Below are 19,584 nucleotides of genomic sequence, written 5' to 3'. Positions count from 1 at the left end.
CAGGAAGTCGTAGTCTTGAGAAAGGCTTCTTTTGGTGTACAACAGCTTTCTCTCCAATAAAAGCTTTGCAATGCTCCCTGGGGACTCTACAAGAAACCAAAAAGCGAACGAAGGTTAAAATGCTGATCTTGAGTTGCTAATATCCCTCAGGAGCTTTGCAAAACATCCTCTTGGAATGAGTCCCATCCGGATAACAAGGAGAAATGCTCGAGGCGCAGGGAATCGAGAACAAAACCTTGAAAGGTTAGTTAATGTTATTTCTTTTCCTCAGACCAAGAAGGTTCTACTCTATATTTTTTATCCCAGACATCACAGAAAGATCTAGAACCTCCTGTCTTCAGGGAACACTTTTCATATGGCTTAGGTGGCTGAGGAACCCCTGTGGGTCTGCCCAGGGCAGTTTGCTGTCTGGTGCAGAGCAGCAAACAGCACCCTCAACCCCTGCCAGCATCAAGGTGCATAATCCCAGAGGCAGGCAAAGTTAGCCTGGCAAGAAACATGAAGCAAAAACGAAATGGCTCCAGTGTCTACCCAATTCTCTGTAGTAAAAAAATGCAAAGCACTACATTAGCAAATGAATTTGCTGCCCTTTCATGGCACCTAAACTCATTCTACCTAATGGTAGGGCTGGCCCCATCCATGCAGTTAACATGGGGTACTATCCAAGCTTGTTGGTACCCCCTTTGCATGAGCTGACAGCATATGACACATCACATCCAACTTTCCTCTGAAGTTGTATATTGAGAGATCTCATCTGCAATGAGCATGCTCTGTTTCTGAGAAGTTTGCTTGCTAGTATTTTGCGATCCTTCTTGTTAAAGAACTCTTGATTAGGGAGCTGCCTTGTACTGAGCCACACCTGGTCCATCTAGTTCTGTGTTGTCTACACTGACTGTCAGCAGCTATCCAGGGTTTCAGATAGGGAGCACTCCCAGCCCTATCTGGAGATTCTGAAGAATGAACCTGGGACCTTCTGCATTCAGAGCAGATGCTGTACTACAGAGCTATAAATTCAATGGCTGTAGAATAGCATGTGGTGTGTGTGTGATCTGGAGAGCCTCAGATGTTGTTGGACTACAACATTCTCCATCCCTAACCATTGAACTTGCTCTCTGGGTCTAGTGGGTGTTGGAGTCTGGAGGGACACAGCTTCCTCATATAGAAACAGTGCCGGATTTACATATAAGCTAATCAAGCTATAGGGACGTGGGTGGCGCTGTGAGTTAAACCACAGAGCCTAGGACTTGCCAATCAGAAGGTTGGCGGTTCAAATCCCCACGACAGGGTGAGCTCCAGTTGTTCAGTCCCTGCTCCTGCCAACCTAGCAGTTCGAAAGCATGTCAGAGTGCAAGTAGATAAATAGGTACCGCTCTGGCGGGAAGGTAAACAGTGTTTCCGTGCGCTGCTCTGGTTCGCCAGAAGTGGCTTAGTCATGCTGGCCACATGACCTGGAAGCTGTACGCTGGCTCCCTCAGCCAATATAGCGAGATGAGCACCACAACCCCAGAGTCAGCCACGACTGGACCTAATGGTCAGGGGTCCTTTAACCTTTACCTAAACTAGCTATAGCTTAGGGCCTCACTCTCTTGGGGGCCCCCAAAAAAAATTAAAGAAAAAAACCCTGGATGTACATTTCCAAAATATGATAAAAAAATAAAAATAAAACCTATATACAGCAATAGTGTTTTGTGTTGTGTAGGCTCCTATTTGTTATGTGCAAATGGCTTTAGATACCTCTGAGGTCCATGAATTACCATATAGCATATATTCAACACAAAAACCAGCGACAATTTGTTGTTGACAAAGGACAGCTGGACATCTAAAGGGCCCCATTACCTTCAGTAGCTTAGGGCCTCATGTTTTATTGTGCTTTATTGAGATGTTTTAAGCATATATATATATATATATATATATATTGCTACATTATCATATAGCAGGGTCCTTTCCAACTCTATAATTCTGTGATTATATGTTTGAAAGGGAGAGGTGGACTTCAGCTGAATCTCCACCTCTCTCCCAAATCATTCACAGATTTTCGAAGTCAAAGGAGGAGCAAAAAGGATCACGCAGCAGCCCCAAATTAATTCCCTTCCCCTCGTTTTTTATCTGGGCCGCACCAGCTAGCAATGTATTCTTTAGGAGAGAATCTCGTCTTCGTTTGGGAGCTGCAAATGTCAGAGAAGCCGTCACCTCCTCGATTCGCCTGTTCCAGTAATGAATTACCCTCACTGCGAACAATTAAATGCCTTATCTCTAATTTGAGTTTGTTCAGGCATTAATTTCTTTTTATGCCTTCACCTGCAAGATTAAAGAGTGTTCTCTGTAATATCCGCTACGTGCCGTCACTCACCAGACGTGTTTGTCGTCACCTGGGAAGACATCGGTTGGCTTCAGAGAAGCGGGAGACCAGCAATGGCTGGTGCTCAACGGGACTGGTAGGGCAGAAGGAAAGGAGCCCAGCAGCAGGTGGCGCCAAAGCCAATGGCAGACAGAGCCAATTCATTCTAGCTGTGTCCCCAGGCTCATCCTCCCTGAATTCTCCAAAGGCATCACTGAGACTAAGGAGGATGAATCTGACAGGCAGTGTCACCCCCTGGCCTGGTTGCAAGTAAGAAGACAGGCAGGTGGGGGCCGGCTGAGGTTGGTGGGGGCAGTCATCCATTTGCCCTAATGGACCAGCATCCTCTGCCTGGTGAGACCCATCAATGCATTTTCCTTCCAAGCTCCAGAGTCCCCCAAAGGAGGTGTGAACAGTGGACAACCAGATGCCTATGGGAAGCCCACAAGCAGGACCTGAGTGCAACAGTAGCCCTCTCCCCAATTGACCCACACTGATCTTTGGCCCTCCTAATTCAGACTGGACTGATGGTTGAAACTTACATCCATGCTGGCCATGGGATGGCATCCTCGATGGTCAGAAGCAGTATGCCTTGGAAGTCACAAGTAGGGACAGTGCTACTGCACTCAGAAGATGCTTGTGGGCTTCTCATAAACATGTGGATGGCCACTGTGAGAATGGGATGCTCAACTAGGAGGATCTTTGGCCAAATCCAGCAACTAGGCTCTTCTGGATGAGAATCTAGTTAGGAGCAGAGGTGGCCCAGCCATTAGGGCAGCAGAAGCCCCCTAGGGGGCACTCCTGCTGGCACCTCACCAGCCCTGCTGCCTCCACCACCACCACCCCACCACCACCACCAGCAGCAGAGGAGTACCCCGTCATTGGTGCTGATTGCGGGCAAGGTCACATCCATTTTGGGTGAGATCTTGCCCAAAACTAGTGTAATCTTGTCTGAAATTGGCACCACTCCCCTGCTATTGGCCAATACAGCAGGGCGAAAGGCGGCGGCAGGAGCAGGTAGGTGGTGGCAGGAATGGCGGCAGTGACTGGGCAGGGCAGCATTTCCTGAAGTAGCGAAATAGGATGTGCCTCCTCTGGTTAGGAGAGTGTAGCTTTGGGCTGTTTTATCTCCAGAGTGCACTGCCAGAGTTACCCCATACCTGAGAGATGGATCGGTTCTCTTCTAGTGCTGATTAGCATTCTCTACCAGCTCTGATTTGATACTATCTGTAGGCCATTAGTTGCTTATTTCATCCAATTCATTATATTCTCTTTGAACTTCCTCTGTTTCCTGACTGGAATTTGTTTGAATGTTTAGCCAGGATCAAAAAAAAAAAAAAAAGGGGGAAAAAAGAGAGAAGTAAAATAAGAAGGGAGATACATTTATTTATTCTGTGTTGGGACTCATACTTTGCCCTGAAGCTGACATTATATTAATTGTTTCTGTTTCATTTGTGTTACTTATGAGGGAGGCAGTGTGGGAGGAGAGGAGACGGATGGGGGAAGGCAGAGAGCAGGGTGGAATCGTTGGCAAACACAGCTTTCAGCATTGCAAATATGTTTGTGGATCTTGACTTCATTTCCTCACCCTTTGCCTTTTGCATGTTAGAACAGCACCTTTGTTCCTCACCTGGGCCCTTGCATTTGCCATCCCCAGACCTTGCCAGGGCAAAGGAGGGAATTTGGCAATTTGTGGAAGGGCTGCAGCTCTATGGTAGAGTATCTGCCTTACATGCAGAAGGTCCCAGGTTGAATCCCTGGAATGTCCAGCTTTCTGAAACCCTGGAGAAGCTGCTGCCAGTCAGTGTAGATAATATGGCTTTTATTATTATTTATTATTTACTAAATTTGTGTACCACCCTATGCCTGCAGGCCTCAGGGCGGCTAGCCAATGGTGCGACTCAGTCTAAGTCAGCTTCCTATGTTCCTAACCCCTTTACCATCTGTCTGTCTGTCTTCTACCTATCTATCTATATCTATATCTATCTATCTATATCTATATCTATATCTATATCTATCTATCTATATCTATCTATCTATCTATCTATCTATCTATCTATCTATCATCTATCTATCTATCTATCTATCTATCTATCTATCTATCTATCTATCTCTATCTATCATCTATCTATCTATCATCTATCTATCTATATCATCTATCTATCATCTATCTATATCTATCTATCTATCTATCTATCTATCTATCTATCTATCTATCATCTATCTATCTATCATCTATCATCTATATCTATCTATCTATCTATCATCTATCTATCTATCTATCTATCATCATCATCTATCTATCTATCTATCTATCTATCTATCTATCTATCTATCTATCTATCTATCTATCTATCATCTATCTATCATCTATATCTATCTATCATCTATCTATATCTATCTATCTATCATCTATCTATCTATCTATCTATCTATCTATCTATATCTATCTATCATCTGTCTATCTATATCATCTATCTATCATCTATCTATCTCTATCTATCTATCATCTATCTATCTATCTATCTATCATCTATCTATCTATCTATCTATCTATCTATCTATCTATCATCTATCATCTATCTATATCTATCTATCTATCATCTATCTATCTATCTATCATCTATCTATCTATCTATCTATCATCTATCTATCTATCTATCTATCTATCTATCTATCTATATCTATCTATCTATCTATCTATCTATCTATCTATCTATCTATATCTATCTATCTATCTATCTATCTATCTATCTATCTATCTATCTATCATCTATCATCTATCTATCATCTATATCTATCTATCATCTATCTATATCTATCTATCTATCTATCTATCTATCTATCTATCTATCTATCTATCTATCTATCTATCATCTATCTATCTATCATCTATCTATCTATCATCTATCTATCTATCATCTATCTAATCTATCTATCCTTTCTTTTCAAATGTCATTTACTACCATCCAGGCTGGTACCACATAAAGACTCACTTGGCCTTCAGGCAACTGCGTGGGGATTAATGACAGGACAACAAAAATGGATTTTGCAACCCTTTATGGTTGCTAAGAGATTTCTACTTTGAGCCTGTAATGATAAATGCCCACCATCTATTACACAATGGTCTGAAGACCTTAACAACCTTGCTAAATTTGAAGGTGCCTTTTTTATAAATGCCAACTTCACTTGGATACCTATTCGGGCATTTGGATGGCATTTAGCTTGCTACATGCATAAACTAAGATGGCTATATTGATGGGTGTTACATTGTTAATGTGAGCTGACGGAGCTCCTGCTTGCTTTGGTTTCCTGTAGGTGGGTTGTTTCCTTTCTGATTTTCCCCTTCGTTTCCCCTTCCCTTTTCTCCCTAGCTTTGTTATTTATTTATTTGATAAATTTGCAATAAAAAAAACAATTAAAAGAAAGGCTTGCTCAGCTTCCAAAAGTTAGTGTCATCTTCCCTTTTCAGACCAGCCCTCCCACAACCTTTGTTCCCTTCAGACACGTTGCACTCCAACTTCCATCAACCCCAGGAAGTTGGAAGGGGCTGATGGGAGTTGAAGTCCAAAACATCTGCTTGTGGAAGCTTGCTTTTGCCAAATCAGTGTTTCCCAAACTTGGGACTCCAGCTGTTTTTGGACTACAATTCACATCATCCCTGACCACTGGTCATGCTAAGGATGATGGGAGTTGTAGTCCAAAAAGAGCTGGAGGCCCAAGTTTGGGAAACACTGAGTCAAGTGGATAGGAGTTATGAAAGGGGTTCATATTTCAGTGGAGCTTCAGGAGAACTATTCTGAGGGGTGTCTTTGCTTCCCTCACCTCCATTCCTCATACCCTATCCATAAAATATAGCCTTAAATTTGCTTGCAGATATTTAATGCTTATTGCATTAATATTTCATTGATGATGGATGCTGCTTTGACTGTGTCAGTTTAAAATGCAGGTGGACATCCTATTTAAATGCTTCATATGCAGGCACCCCACCCCTAACCTGACAGCTGACATGCAGTAGCAACCAATCAGAAGAGCAACAGGTTATAGCCATCAAAGTTTAGCTCAAAATGGACTTGATGAAATTCATGAACATGATGAAGTTAGGTCCATTACTTTAATGGGTTTACTCTGAGCAAAACTTAGTTGAATCCCACCCAATCTCCTTGGATAGGTTAAAAAACACAGCAGATCTTGGGATTTTGATATTACAGTTTGAACAGTTTGGTTCAGAAACTCTAATACCCAATTTGGGGGTCAAATATGAACATTTCAGTCCTCAACTTCAAATTTGACAATTGGATGACTTTAATTTCTTTCCCATTTTGATTCCCCAATGCTCCCTCTCCACGAGGGACCCTGGGCTGCCAGAGAGTAGGCTGAATCATAAATGAACGGAGCAAAAATGCCTTCACTTGCCTTTAGAACATTTTAGCCCACTTTCTTTTTGACAGCTTCTACAGGCTGTTTAACAGGCTGCTCTGCAAATTATCGAACTATTTATTTTTGGTTCCATACATGCCAAGAGAGTTTCACCCCGGCCATGTTGCCAATGTAGATTGTGGTGTTCTAATAGGTTCCATTAGTGCTTTTACATGAGCACCCCGCCATCTCAACTTTCTGTTGCCATAGTAATGACACATAAACAACCCACATTCAATAAGGAGAATCAAGACCACCAAGTTTTCCACTCAGCTGCCAGCAATGTTCTACCTACACACACACCCTGCCAATCTCTTTAATCTAGGCTCTGCTCCTGCTAGGGCTGTATTGAATATTCACCCATTCCACTGTCAGCCCCAAAGCAGGCACATTTCCTCAAAGTCAAAGAACCTGCAACTGTTCATATTCTTTTCAATCTGTTCACTGCTATTGTCTTCTCCCATTTCAGCCATTTTGGTGCTTCTCAGTTTTTATTATTATTTATTTGGTTATAGGTCCCTCCTAGAGTGAGCTCAGCCAATAAGCGACCAGATAGTGACACAAATGGCATCATGACACTATTTAGTGAATTGGACTTGGTGACAAGCTGATATCACCTATTCAGAGTGCAGACAATACTGCCCAGATAGCGTTAGGAATACAAAGCCTATTCAGAGTGCAGACAATGTTTCCCAAACAGTATTAGGAAGACATTTGGCTTCAACTACAGTGTTCGCCAAAAGAGGAGAGGGACACCAGTACAGTGATGCCTCGGTTTTCAAACAGCTTAGTTCACGAACAACTTGGAACCCGAACGCTGCAAAACCGGAAGTAGGTGTTCCGGTTTTCGAACTTCTTGTCAGAAGCCGAATGTGCTCCATTTTGAGTCCCCTTGTGTTTCCTGTTGTGCTGCTAATCCCCACCCCCCATTGTAATTTAAGCCTTTTGTTTCCAATTGCAGTGTTCTAAGGTGATATTTGGAGCTTATATCTGGTGCTTTTGTTTTTGCTATTTATTTTGCACTTTTTGTTTTGAGGCTTTTTCAGTTAATTTGTTTTTGTGACTGTGTGGGTCCCAGTTCAGCTACTGATTGATTGATTGATTGTGTGATTGTGGAAATGGATAAAAGCCCCCCATCAAAACAATGACTATCATCAGTTCAGTTAAGAAAAGAAAAATAATTTTAATTTTTATCATCTACAATATTGTTAAATTTATTTTATAGTACAGTACATTGATTATTGCTTTCATTTCATGGATCAGTGGTCTTGTTAGATAGTAAAATTCATGTTAAATTGCTGTTTTAGGGGTTGTTTTTAAAAGTCTGGAATGGATTAATCCATTTTTGCATTACTTTCTATGGGAAACAGCACCTTGGTTTTGGAACACTTTGGTTTTGGAATGGGCTTCCAGAACAGATTAAGTTTGAGAACCAAGGCACCACTGACAAAAAACAAAAACAAAAAAGCACCTCCAGTTTTGGCTCAGTGCAAGTTCCTCAGACTTTTGGTAGCATCATCAGTTCTATGGGAACACCAGAAGCTGAATCACAGCGTCAGTATCATGTAAAAGAAAAGGACCAATTAAAAAAGGCTCCTGGCATCTACCAGTATTAAAGTCAAACTTCACAGTTCTCTGTGGATTTTGAAGCCGCCCAAGGCATGGATTAGTTAAGGCAGTTATACCTCCAGATGTTCTTGGATTACAACTCCCATCAGCCCCAACCAGCACTGTCAATGGTCAGGGGTGATGGGAGTTGTCATTTAACATCTGGAGGTGCACAGGTTCCCCATCAATGAGTTAAACTCCAATATGCATTTGAACACACAGAATCAGAGGGGTTCAAGAATGGCATATCCCCCAACCTTCCGAGAGAGCTAGTGTGGTGTAGTGGTTAAGAGCGGTAGACTTGTAATCTGGTGAACCAGGTTCGCGTCTCCGCTCCTCCACAGGCAGCTGCTGGGCAACCTTGGGCTAGTCACACTTCTCTGAAGTCTCTCAGCCCCACTCACCTCACATAGTGTTTGTTGTGGGGGAGGAAGGGAAAGGAGATTTTTAGCTGCTTTGAGACTCCTTCGGGTAGTGATAAAGCGGGATATCAAATCCAAACTCTTCTTCTTCTGACGGTTCTTGCTATGAATGATGAATGTTCACATTTTATTCTTTTTGCAATATTTTAAGGTGTCAAAGTGGAAAAAACTGACCTGTCCCCAGCCAGGATAGGGATATCTCTGTCTCTGTCTCCCTCTCTTTCCCTCACTAATACATTGAGAGTCCTGCCTCCTAACTTAAAATAGAGGAGAGGGAATAATCATTTTTGGTTTAAAGATGATGAAGAGCAAGAAATGTTGGTTTTATAAATGAGTGCATGCATTTAGGGTGCATACATAATACATAACATGGATTACTTATTACGCCTTAAGCATCCTTTAAGCATCCTGTCATCCTCATAATCAGACTGGTACCTTTCCTGACCCTTTCAAACAGGTGCTTTTAGATACTGTGATCCATTTTCAATTACGGTTCGGGATAAAGGATGGTGGTCTCAAGGGGTACCGCTTGATTAACCCACTGAATAAAGTAGAGCCTGAGGTCATGATTCTAAAGAGTCTGTGAGGTGAGAATTCACGGTGAAACAGCGAGCCAACCCACCACTTTTTGGCCCAGTTTCTTTACAGTAAGACTCACATGTTTCAGCCATCTACCTGTATAATAAGACTTGCCACCAATTTCTAACCTGGAGAATGCTGCTCCCACTCTCGAGTGGAGGTGAATTTGCCACACCCAAAGTTCCCTGGGAAGAAGATTCAGGGTGGTTTTGCCCTGGGGAGTTGGGGAAGAGGGAGAAGCCAGGCTTTATAAACCAGCCCAGTCCCTAACACTCATCTTTTTTCTCTGCAATATGGGCTTTGCTATTTGCCTATTCAGGGAACAATAGTGGTTCTCCAGCCGGAGCCTGGGCCTCAGCCGGTGCCTGACACTGCCAAATCCTGGAGCTACATCTTCCTTTAGCACCAGAAACAGGAAGAGAAAACCCAGCTCAAACTCTTCCATGAAAGGGAAAATTGTCAGAGACTTTTCAGTTAACGGGAAAAAGAGACAACTAAAAAAAGTAAGGGAGGGTTGTTCACAACAGAATAGAGGTGAATATGAATGGTATGGAGCGAATGTGCAGCATCTTCTAGTCTTGTAACATTATTCCTCAGAATAACCCAATGAAGGTGATTGGCAGCAGGTTTAGAACAGTGGAGATAAACAGTTTCTTTGTGCAATGCATATCTGTGGAACTCCCTGCCATAAAATTTAGTGCTTGCCACAGGCCTGCATGGCTTTTTTTTTTTAAACAAAAGGATTAAGATGAAAACATGGAGGAGTGTTCCATCAATGGCTATTTAGCAATGCTGAATAAATAGAACTCTCAAATTCAGAGGTGACATACCTCTGAGCGACAGATGGTTGAGAGAAACTGAGGGCGGCGGCTGCTGCTTTCAGGCCAAGCTTCTAAGTGCCTTGTGATAGCATCGGCATGCTTGACTAATGGACTCTTGTTCCGACTATGCAAGGTTCCTAAAAGTCCACAGGGAATCAAAGATCAAAACGTGAAAGCAAAAATTCCAGCATGTTTAGGTTGAAAATACAGTTCCCTTAGATGTGAGCTAAGAACTTAAGAAGAACTTTGCTGGATTGGAAAGAAGACCCTTCTAGTCTTGGTCTCTCAGAGGCTATCCAGAAACCCATGGAACCCTGTGAGCAGGACATGAGCACAACAGCCCACTCTGTTTGAGATTCCTAGCATACTGTCTCCAGCACCGGTTAGCAGCTCAGGGTGAAAAAGCAATGTGGCAATGACCATGTGGCTGTCGGCGGTGGAGGGGAGTCCTTTTTCTGCAGACTCTGGGTAGGAGGTGAGAGGTGATGAAATCAACATGCAAATTTTAGACACACAGGCACGCACACACACATTGTATTTATGGGGTCATGACCCCTGCTGGGGCTAATCAGTGGTGGGAGATGAATTTGCCATGACATGGATGCCCGTTGCATTGATCCATTTGCCTCCGCCTCCCTCCAGAGTAATAAATGAAGTAGTTACCAGGTGCCTCTCTCTGCTCTCAATGCTGGCAGGTTATTTATATGCAAATTTTTCCTGCCCGGCGTGGCTGTTCATAAACATGATAACGGAACCTTCTGTGGAGATGGGACGTGACTGAACCTCATGAGGCCCCTTCTGATCCAGCCGGGAGACTTAATATGGGATTATCCACAACCAATTAGATGCTATCACAAGCAAAAAGGATACAGCTTGCTTTTACTGACACACAGATTGTTAAAAACCGGGATTGTGGCGAGGAGAAGCAGGGGAGGAAGAAAGGAAGAAGTGATACCCCCACCCTGAAAATGTTTGCCACTGGGATTAAAACCCATAGGCACTTCAAACTTTTGCCTGCTTCAAGGACAGCAGGGAAACTTTCCTACCTTGCAAGGCCTGTGAGATTTTCAGTTGGCTTTTACTTAATGTGCCTTCTAGGGATGAACGGATCTGTTAATTTTGGTCCTCTCACTTTCTCATTTCCCCCATCTTAAATCCAGTTCTCCATGTTTCTGAACCAATTAGCTTAAAAAGAAAAGAAAAGAAAGAAATCCTCATGAAAATTCACCAGCATTTTAACGAGAATTTCTGCTAATAAACAGTTTAACACAGTTTCAACATAATGTACAATTCCCCCTAGATAATACATTTCCGCATGATCCACTCACTCATATAGTCATTTTCAATGTGCATTTTCTTCAAATATGTTGATTTTTATTTTTTTTGTAAATGTTGTTTGTTTCGAGAACTTCATTGCAAAATTCAGATAAGTGCGAATTCCAAAGGATGGCTGCGTATTGTTTAGGAAAGTGTTAATCTGACAGGTTTGCCTTTTAAATGTGAGCTGAATCAAATTTATTCTCCCCATTCCTTGTCCCTACCTCATAGATATATTTAGTCATTAGTTTTGTATGAGAAATTTTCTCAGTGATAAACATCCACAGCTCCCTTATACAGTGGTACCTCAGGTTAAGTACTTAATTTGTTCCTGAGGTTCGTTCTTAACCTGAAACTGTTCTTAACCTGAAGCACCACTTTAGCTAATGGGGCCTCCTGCTGCCGCCACACCGCCGGAGCATGATTTCTCTTCTCATCCTGAAGCAAAGTTCTTAACCTAAGGTACTATTTCTGGGTTAGCAGAGTCTGTAACCTGAAGCGAATGTAACCTGAGGTATCACTGTATCACTATTAAGAGTGAGGGCATCCCATGATTCTCTTGGGTTCTGATGCAGGGAGTTCCAAAACTCTCCCAGGATCCAATGCTTACTTAGAACTCCACATCAGCACCAGCTCTACCTTCCCTTCAATGGTGGGCAGTGCTCCCATGCTTCCTCTATGTGTAACTACAGAGTATACACCAACATGGAAGGCTATATATCACAGAGTTCTGTTGCACATTGGAACACCAAGGTACGCACTGGCTACTGGGCCAGGTTCAAGGTTTTTGTGTTAATTTACAAGGCCCTCAACAACTTAGGTCCAGGATACATAAGGACTGTCTGGTCCCTAATAGGTAAAGGTAAAAAGGTACCCCTGCCCGTACGGGCCAGTCTTGACAGACTCTGGGGTTGTGCGCCCATCTCACTCAAGAGGCCAGGGGCCAGCGCTGTCCGAAGACACTTCCGGGTCACGTGGCCAGCGTGACATCGCTGCTCTGGCAAGCCAGAGCCGCACACGGAAACGCCGTTTACCTTCCCGCTGGTAAGCGGTCCCTATTTATCTACTTGCACCCGGAGGTGCTTTCGAACTGCTAGGTTGGCAGGCGCTGGGACCGAGCAGCGGGAGCGCACCCCGCCGCAGGGATTCGAACCGCCGACCTTTCGATCGGCAAGTCCTAGGCGCTGAGGCTTTAACCCACAGCGCCACCTGCGTCCCTTTTTCTGGTCCCTAATATCCTTCCCCAAATACTGAGGTCTTCAGGGTTGTCACTAGCCCTGCATGGTTCATATCCGCCGATCTGCAGATTCAAGGTAATATATGAAAACAATGTTTTTGAGTGAGAGCATGATATAAAGTCCTTTATTATCTTAGGATAAGGTAAACCAGAGGACACCACTGCAGATTTAATTAGACTACAGTGTTGCCAGGCATTAACATTTCAGCTGTCTGCCTCATAGCATGAAGTATTTGTAGCTATTTCTTGATCTGCCTAAACATGTGGACTTGTCATCCTCAGACAATTATCCCGCCTCGCTCTCTCTTTCTCCCCCTCTTGCTCTCATTCCTTGTGGTTGATGCCAAGGAAAGTTGAGAAGGAAATTGATATGCCTGTTAGTGTGTGCAGCTGCTTAAAACCAGTGATTAGCTGAACTCCCAATCGTGGTGAAGAATCCAGACTTCACGTTATTGATGTAAAAACCACAGTTGCCCCTTGATGGCCTGAATGTGACAAACTGCTAGCGGTTGCAAGAAGGACACCATGTTCTCCTTTATTTAAAAGTAATGAGGAGCAGTCAGTTTCAATGTGACAATCATCACATGTCATGGTGATGAGGGGAGATGCCCCACTGCGGCCTTGTCAAATCCTGCTCTAGGGTGACCTTTGCTTCCAAAGGCACACGCTCACATGGTCCCGCGTCCTTGCATAGCCCTTCCAGGCCCTTCCGTCGCTTCCCCAGATAGGAGGGTGATAGGCCAAGCCAAGCCCTGCCACTCATTTCCACAGTTTTTTGACATGGAACTTTCAAGGCCCCACACCGCTTGTCATAGCAGGCCTAACTCTCCCTGACAGGCTTTGGCAGCTCCCACTTTCCCGATCTTGACAACTCAGCGACAATTTTGAAGCCTCGTGGTGCTTCAGGCTCTTAGGCCTGTCTCCTCTTCATCTTCCCCCTTGTCCGTCCCCCCGTTCAGTTTTTTCCTCGCAAAAAACTGCCAGCGCTATCTACTCTAAGCAACAAGGGAAAGAGCGACAACTTTAAAGGTGCTGCAGAGTGAATGAACTAAATTTAGCAGTTACATCGCAAGCACCTGACAGGCTGAGGCCTAGCACTGAAACTCACCTTTCCCCACTCTAATGGGAGTGTTAAAAAATAAAATAAAAGCAGCCTCTACCCCTTGGTGCCTCAGAGATGTGAACTAACCTTCTTCATTAGTCAAAGAAGCTCCAGGCCCATTTCTTCCTTTTGCTGGGGCACTGAGGGAGATTCAGGACTTTGACAGACATCAAACACATGTAATGAATAGCATATATATAGATAGATAGATAGATATATAGATAGAGTGTTTTGCCTACTGTCAAGCTTTAGATGCCAGTACTGTTGACCTTTATTCATGCATTTCCTCAGCCTGCAATTGCTAGATCAAAATATTGAACATAAAGAGATGCTGTGGCTGGCACAGCCCATCCCATCTATACCACAGAGTTAATAGAATTCAGAAATAAGGATATTCACAGTACTTAATTTTTGAAAACAAACTGTGCTGAGACACATGGCAGCCTTGGTTCATCCCCCCCCATTTTTAAAAAAAGAATACCCTGTGATACAGTTGCAGCTGTGAGCAACCATACAGCCCTAGGAGCCTGTGGGGCGCCTGAGGCATGGGGGACACCAGACCATCCAAGTGTCCCTATTTTCCAGGGACAGTTCTAGATTTACAGAAGTCATCCCTCTTTCTGATTTCATCCCCAAATGTTCCGCTTTTCCTTAGGACGTCCCTATTTTCACTGGAGAAACGTTGGGGGGTATAGAATAGGACACCCCAATTTTCATCAGAGAAATATTGGAGGGTATGGGACAAATTTGAACTACCAAGGCTTTCTGTTTGGACCTCAGGACTCTCCATAGGCCACACTCCTTGCTACAGGCCACAGGCCACATGCATCACCAACCCTGCTTTGCACCCTGCCTGTGTGCTTTTGCCTGGCTGAATTGTGCCCTTCATAATAACATAGGAAGAGCCCTGTTGGATCTGATCCATGGCCCATCCAGCCCAGCATCCTGTTCTCACAGTGGCCAACCAGATGCCTGTGAGAAACCAGCAAGCAAGACCAAAGCACAAGAGCAAGACAGAGAGCAGAGAAGTCATTTCCTATGGTTTCATTTTAAAGCACCTCCTTTTGGGATTTTTTGCAAAAAGAATAAATAAAATAATACAAGGGCATAGGAAGCTGCCTTGCACCAAGTCAGATGATTGGTCCATCTAGCTCTCAATATTGTCTCCACTAATTGATGGCAGCTCACTATGGTTTCAGACTAAGCTCTTTTCTCCCCCTACCTGGAGATGTTGCAGATTGAACCTGGGAGCTTTTGCATGCCAAACATGTCCTCTATCACAGGGGAACCACAACCTGCTCCTGGCAATAAAAAAAATGAATTGATGAGTGATAGGGAAGCAGAGCAGCCCCTGGATTCTAACACGGCTTTCTAGGAATGCAGTATTAGAGATCAGAATGAAGCCATCAAGGAATTATTGGTGTAAGTCCTCTGCAGGAGGTAACAAGCGACTCTTTCTAGCACTGGAAATGCTTCTGGGGGCGTTGGATTTATTCTCTCATCCACAGCGTTGTGGAAGGGGACCAGCACAAGTCAAAATCAAAGGCAGCTGCAGCTGCAAGAGTGCCATGGAGGTGGGAGACAGACAGCCCCCCTGGATCACTTTGTTGTATAGGCGGTGAGCGACTCTTGCCTGCAGAGACAGGGCCTGTGAGTTCTCAAGGAACCTGTCAGGAATGCTGCGCTCTGATTTACGCTGGCAAGGGGCGCCGTATTTCACTCCGATGACAGTTGCTTTCCTAATATTTTAATCACGCCGTTAACCTTCAGACTGGCGAGACAGATACCGATGCTCTCCTCTTCTGCTGTGATCCTTCTTTGAGGGTTGGAGAGGCAGGAGATGGGCTTTTGCAGGAAATGCCACAGTGCAAGAGGTCCTGGATAACATCTGGAGCTCAGGGTATTGGAGATTTGGATGGCACATGCTTTACAAATATAATAGGGCTGATTTAGAGAAAGAAACACCTTTTATATGTGACTCATAGGTGGGGGATTGGGCAAGCCATCTGTGCCTGCTGCAGTGTCTGTCTGCTTTGTGAGAGGTAATTCTGCCCACCTGGGACTCCAGGCCCATGTTCAACCCAGCAGCCATTTCGCTTTCGGAAGTCTAAGACTTAGGTATTTGTGAGGGGCTGAAATACTTTGAGTTTGTTTTAAAATTGATTGTTATATGTACTTTAAGTTTTGATTCACAGATTGGGATTTTAAATTGGCTCTATATAATTTTAGCTTGTGGATAGTATGTGTTGTTTTAGAATGGGGAAATCTAAACAGTCCTGGAGACTGTGATCTTTTGCCCTCCATCTCTAGAGCATAAGATATCCCATAGTCTTACTCACTGTAGATCCATTGAAATTAAAGGACATTTCTAAAGCAGGGTCATTCATTTCATTGGGTCCAGTCTGCATAGAACTTAGTTGGAGACAACCCTTAGGGTCTTTCCCCCCTCCACCATCACTGGAATGGGGGGCGGGGTGGATATATGAAGTATCCCCACAAGCATTAGATGTTCAGTGTGCTGATACTCCAGTCCTACCTGTGTCAAATAGAGAGGGTAGTCCCAAGACTACATCCACATTCACCCTATGCATTCAAAGCACTGTGACAACACTTTAGTGGACAATAAATTTTTCTACCATGGAGTGATCAGCCACACACACACACACACACACACACACACATGGGTGGGATGTATACACACCATATATTAAAAGCCACCTCAAAGAATCCTAGGAAGTGTGGAATACAGAGATGCAATTCTCAGAACCCTCCACAGACTACAGTTTCCAAGATTCTTTGGGAGGTGCTTTAAAAATATGATGTGGACCCAGCCAGAAAGCGTTAAAAAAATAGATCTTAGAAAATCTTACTAGAGATTTCCTCCCTAATGTTTTCTTATTCATGTTAACAGTTACAGAACAAGCCTGGAATGATGGGAGTGTCGATCTTTTAAGTCATGTTGCAACTGGAAGGAAACTGTGTCCAACAAGAAACGTTCACTTCCCTTGATCTAATGTCAGATGTGACTTGACATCTTGGAAGAAGACAAAGAACAGGACCTCGCCATGATGAACAGAGGGGCAGGTGCAGTGAAGTCTTGGGTCTCCCCCCCCCCCGGTGAAATCAGCACAGAAATCACAATTTCAACTCCTGATTTCCTGGCTTACACTGGTGCTCAAGAAACTGAAAGTTTTATTTAGCGTTCTCTTACTGCTGGAACATCTCAATAAAATAAGAGATGCTCTTTAAAAAGAGGGAGTGTTGAGTGCCATTAGAAGGCAAATCAATACGCAGGGTTTGTTAAGCATAAAGGATTGTTGGTTACACAGTCAAGCCAGGCTTCCTCCAGTAGCATTGCCAGTTAAACTAACTGCAGTCATGAAGATCAGGACTGTGCCACAGGGAGTGGGGGGAGAGAGAGAGAAAGGCGAACCCCAGTTACAGGATTCAAATATGTGCTTGGTCATCCAAGGACTTTCCTTCTGGATTCAGCTCAAAAATCATAGAATTGTAGAGTTGGAAGAGATGCTGAGGGTCATCTCATCCAACCTCCTGCAATGCAGGAATTTCAACTAAAGCATCCATGACAGATAGCCATCCAACCTCTGCTCAGCCTCAAAGTGAGCCTCTTATGAGCCCACTGGATCAGGGCAAAAGCCCATCTAGTCCAGTATTCTGTTATCATAGTGGCAAACCCTCAAGTAGGACCTGAGTATCAGAGCAATCTCCCCTCTGCCTGAATTGATATTCAGAATCCTTACTGCCTCCAGCTGTGGAGGCAGAGTATAGTCATTGTGGTGAGTAGCTATTGAGGCCAGATCGATTCTGCATTACCCCGTGGTGTATCCATTTGAAAACAGAAATAGGTAGTCCCAGCAATGAGGAGTATATCCACATATTCCCAATGATGTTGTGGGTGGGCATATGCTAAGATCACAATCAACACTTCCTTATTCATTTACCTGGGACATGTGCATGGGTGGAAAGGTATGGATAATCAAAGGCAGGATTTTCAAACTTGTACCAGGTAACCTCAGCCTCCCCTTGTGGGTGACAGGATGGGAGGACAATGCTCCCTAAAATTAAGGCATAGGCAGCCTCCAATCTACTGTACATTAGACTCCCACATGGAGTCAGGCATCTTTTCCTGCCCTAACTGGGTCCTTCTGCATTCAAAGCTATGCTACGGGCCTTCTCTTAAACCAGCCACAGGGGACCACATTCCTCCTCAGGGTCTCACTTCCTTTTGGGCAAAGGTCCAAGGCCCACATACCAGTTCTGGGCTGGAGGCAAAAGTGGACAGAATAACTAAGGCTATTTCTACCTTTGTACAACAGGCCAGTTTCTGCACAAACCCCTCTGTATCCTCCATCCAGGCACTGCCAGGGTTCAAGACACATTCGAACCAGGCAAAAACACCCTAGGAAGATGTAGAGCAGGGCCAGTAATGGGGGAGAGGAGAGTTCCAACAGCTGGATAGAGAGATCCAGAGGGCTGCATTTGTCCTCTCAGCTTGAGGTCCCACGATCCTGTCCTGCACAAACCTTTTCCCCAGTGAAGTTTTTCTTTCGAGTTCCTTCTCAGCTGCCAATGTCCTTAGAAGTTTGGTGGGTGGCCACCCCAGTTCCTCCCCTTATATTTTGGAACTCCCATCCTAGATATGGTTGCCGGAGGATCTCTCTCTCCCTCTCTCCCTCTCTCCCTTTCTCCCCCTCTTTCTTTCCTGACCTTTAAGCACAAGCCACAGCACGTCCTCTTCTCTCAAGCCTTTCATGGCATCAAATGATATTTCACTCTTATAATTGCCAGGCCGTGGCATTATCTTGGACAATGTTCTTGTTTTATATGGGCGTTAGGAAGATAGGAAGCACAGGGACATAGGTAGATGCCTTATACTGAATCAGACTCTTGTTTCACCTAACCCTGTACTGACTGGCAACAGCTAACCAAGATTTCAGAGAGGGTTTTCTCCAATCCCTACCTGGAGTTGCTGGGGATTGAACTTGGGACTCCTCAACTATCCTTTTCCAATCATCATCATCATCATCATATCAGTAGTATGGTAAGCCTGAGGCTGTTTTTGTTTTTTTGCAAAAGCTGTGGATAGCAAACAAACTTTCCCCTCCAGCCAAGGGCTTGAAACAACTTGTCCAGCATGAAAAAAACACAGATGATGTGAGCTGGAAAGCAAGCAAGCAATTTTGGCTGCTGAGTTGCCATCCACCCAACACTGAGCCTCTTATCAAGATAAGGACAAACAAATTCCATCTGCACGGCCCTGAGAAACTGCGATTAGAAGAGCGTCCTGGCACATCAATCCCTTTCTCAGCCTTGTGCTCTTAATAAACCTGTTCCAGAGATCGACAGCGACAAATACGATATTGCAACAGACATGGACCTCAGAAGCTCAGGCCCAGGGAGGTGAAACAGAGTGCAGCAAGTAGGGAATGGAGAGAGAAGGATGGAGAGGGAGAAACTTTTACTCTGTACTGAGGGAAAGAAAGAAAGAAAGAAAGAAAGGAAGGAAGGAAGGAAGGAAGGAAGAAGAGGGAGGGAGGGATGAGTTAAGGGAGGGTGAGGAGCACTGCAAAATGAAACTACATTTGCTTGATCCTCAGTTGCACTTAAAAGAAAAACAATATTATGGGACTGATGTAATATGCATATGATCAAAGTGATGGCCCATTATTCCTCCTCCATTCCACTTAAAACTATTCTGCAATTACACTGATTTTTCCTGT

Source organism: Podarcis melisellensis (genome assembly GCF_964234715.1).
Source record: "Podarcis melisellensis genome assembly, chromosome: 15".
Classification (NCBI taxonomy): Eukaryota; Metazoa; Chordata; class Lepidosauria; order Squamata; family Lacertidae; genus Podarcis; species Podarcis melisellensis.
The sequence above is the reverse complement of the archived record's forward strand: the minus strand, read 5'-3'. Positions refer to the sequence as shown.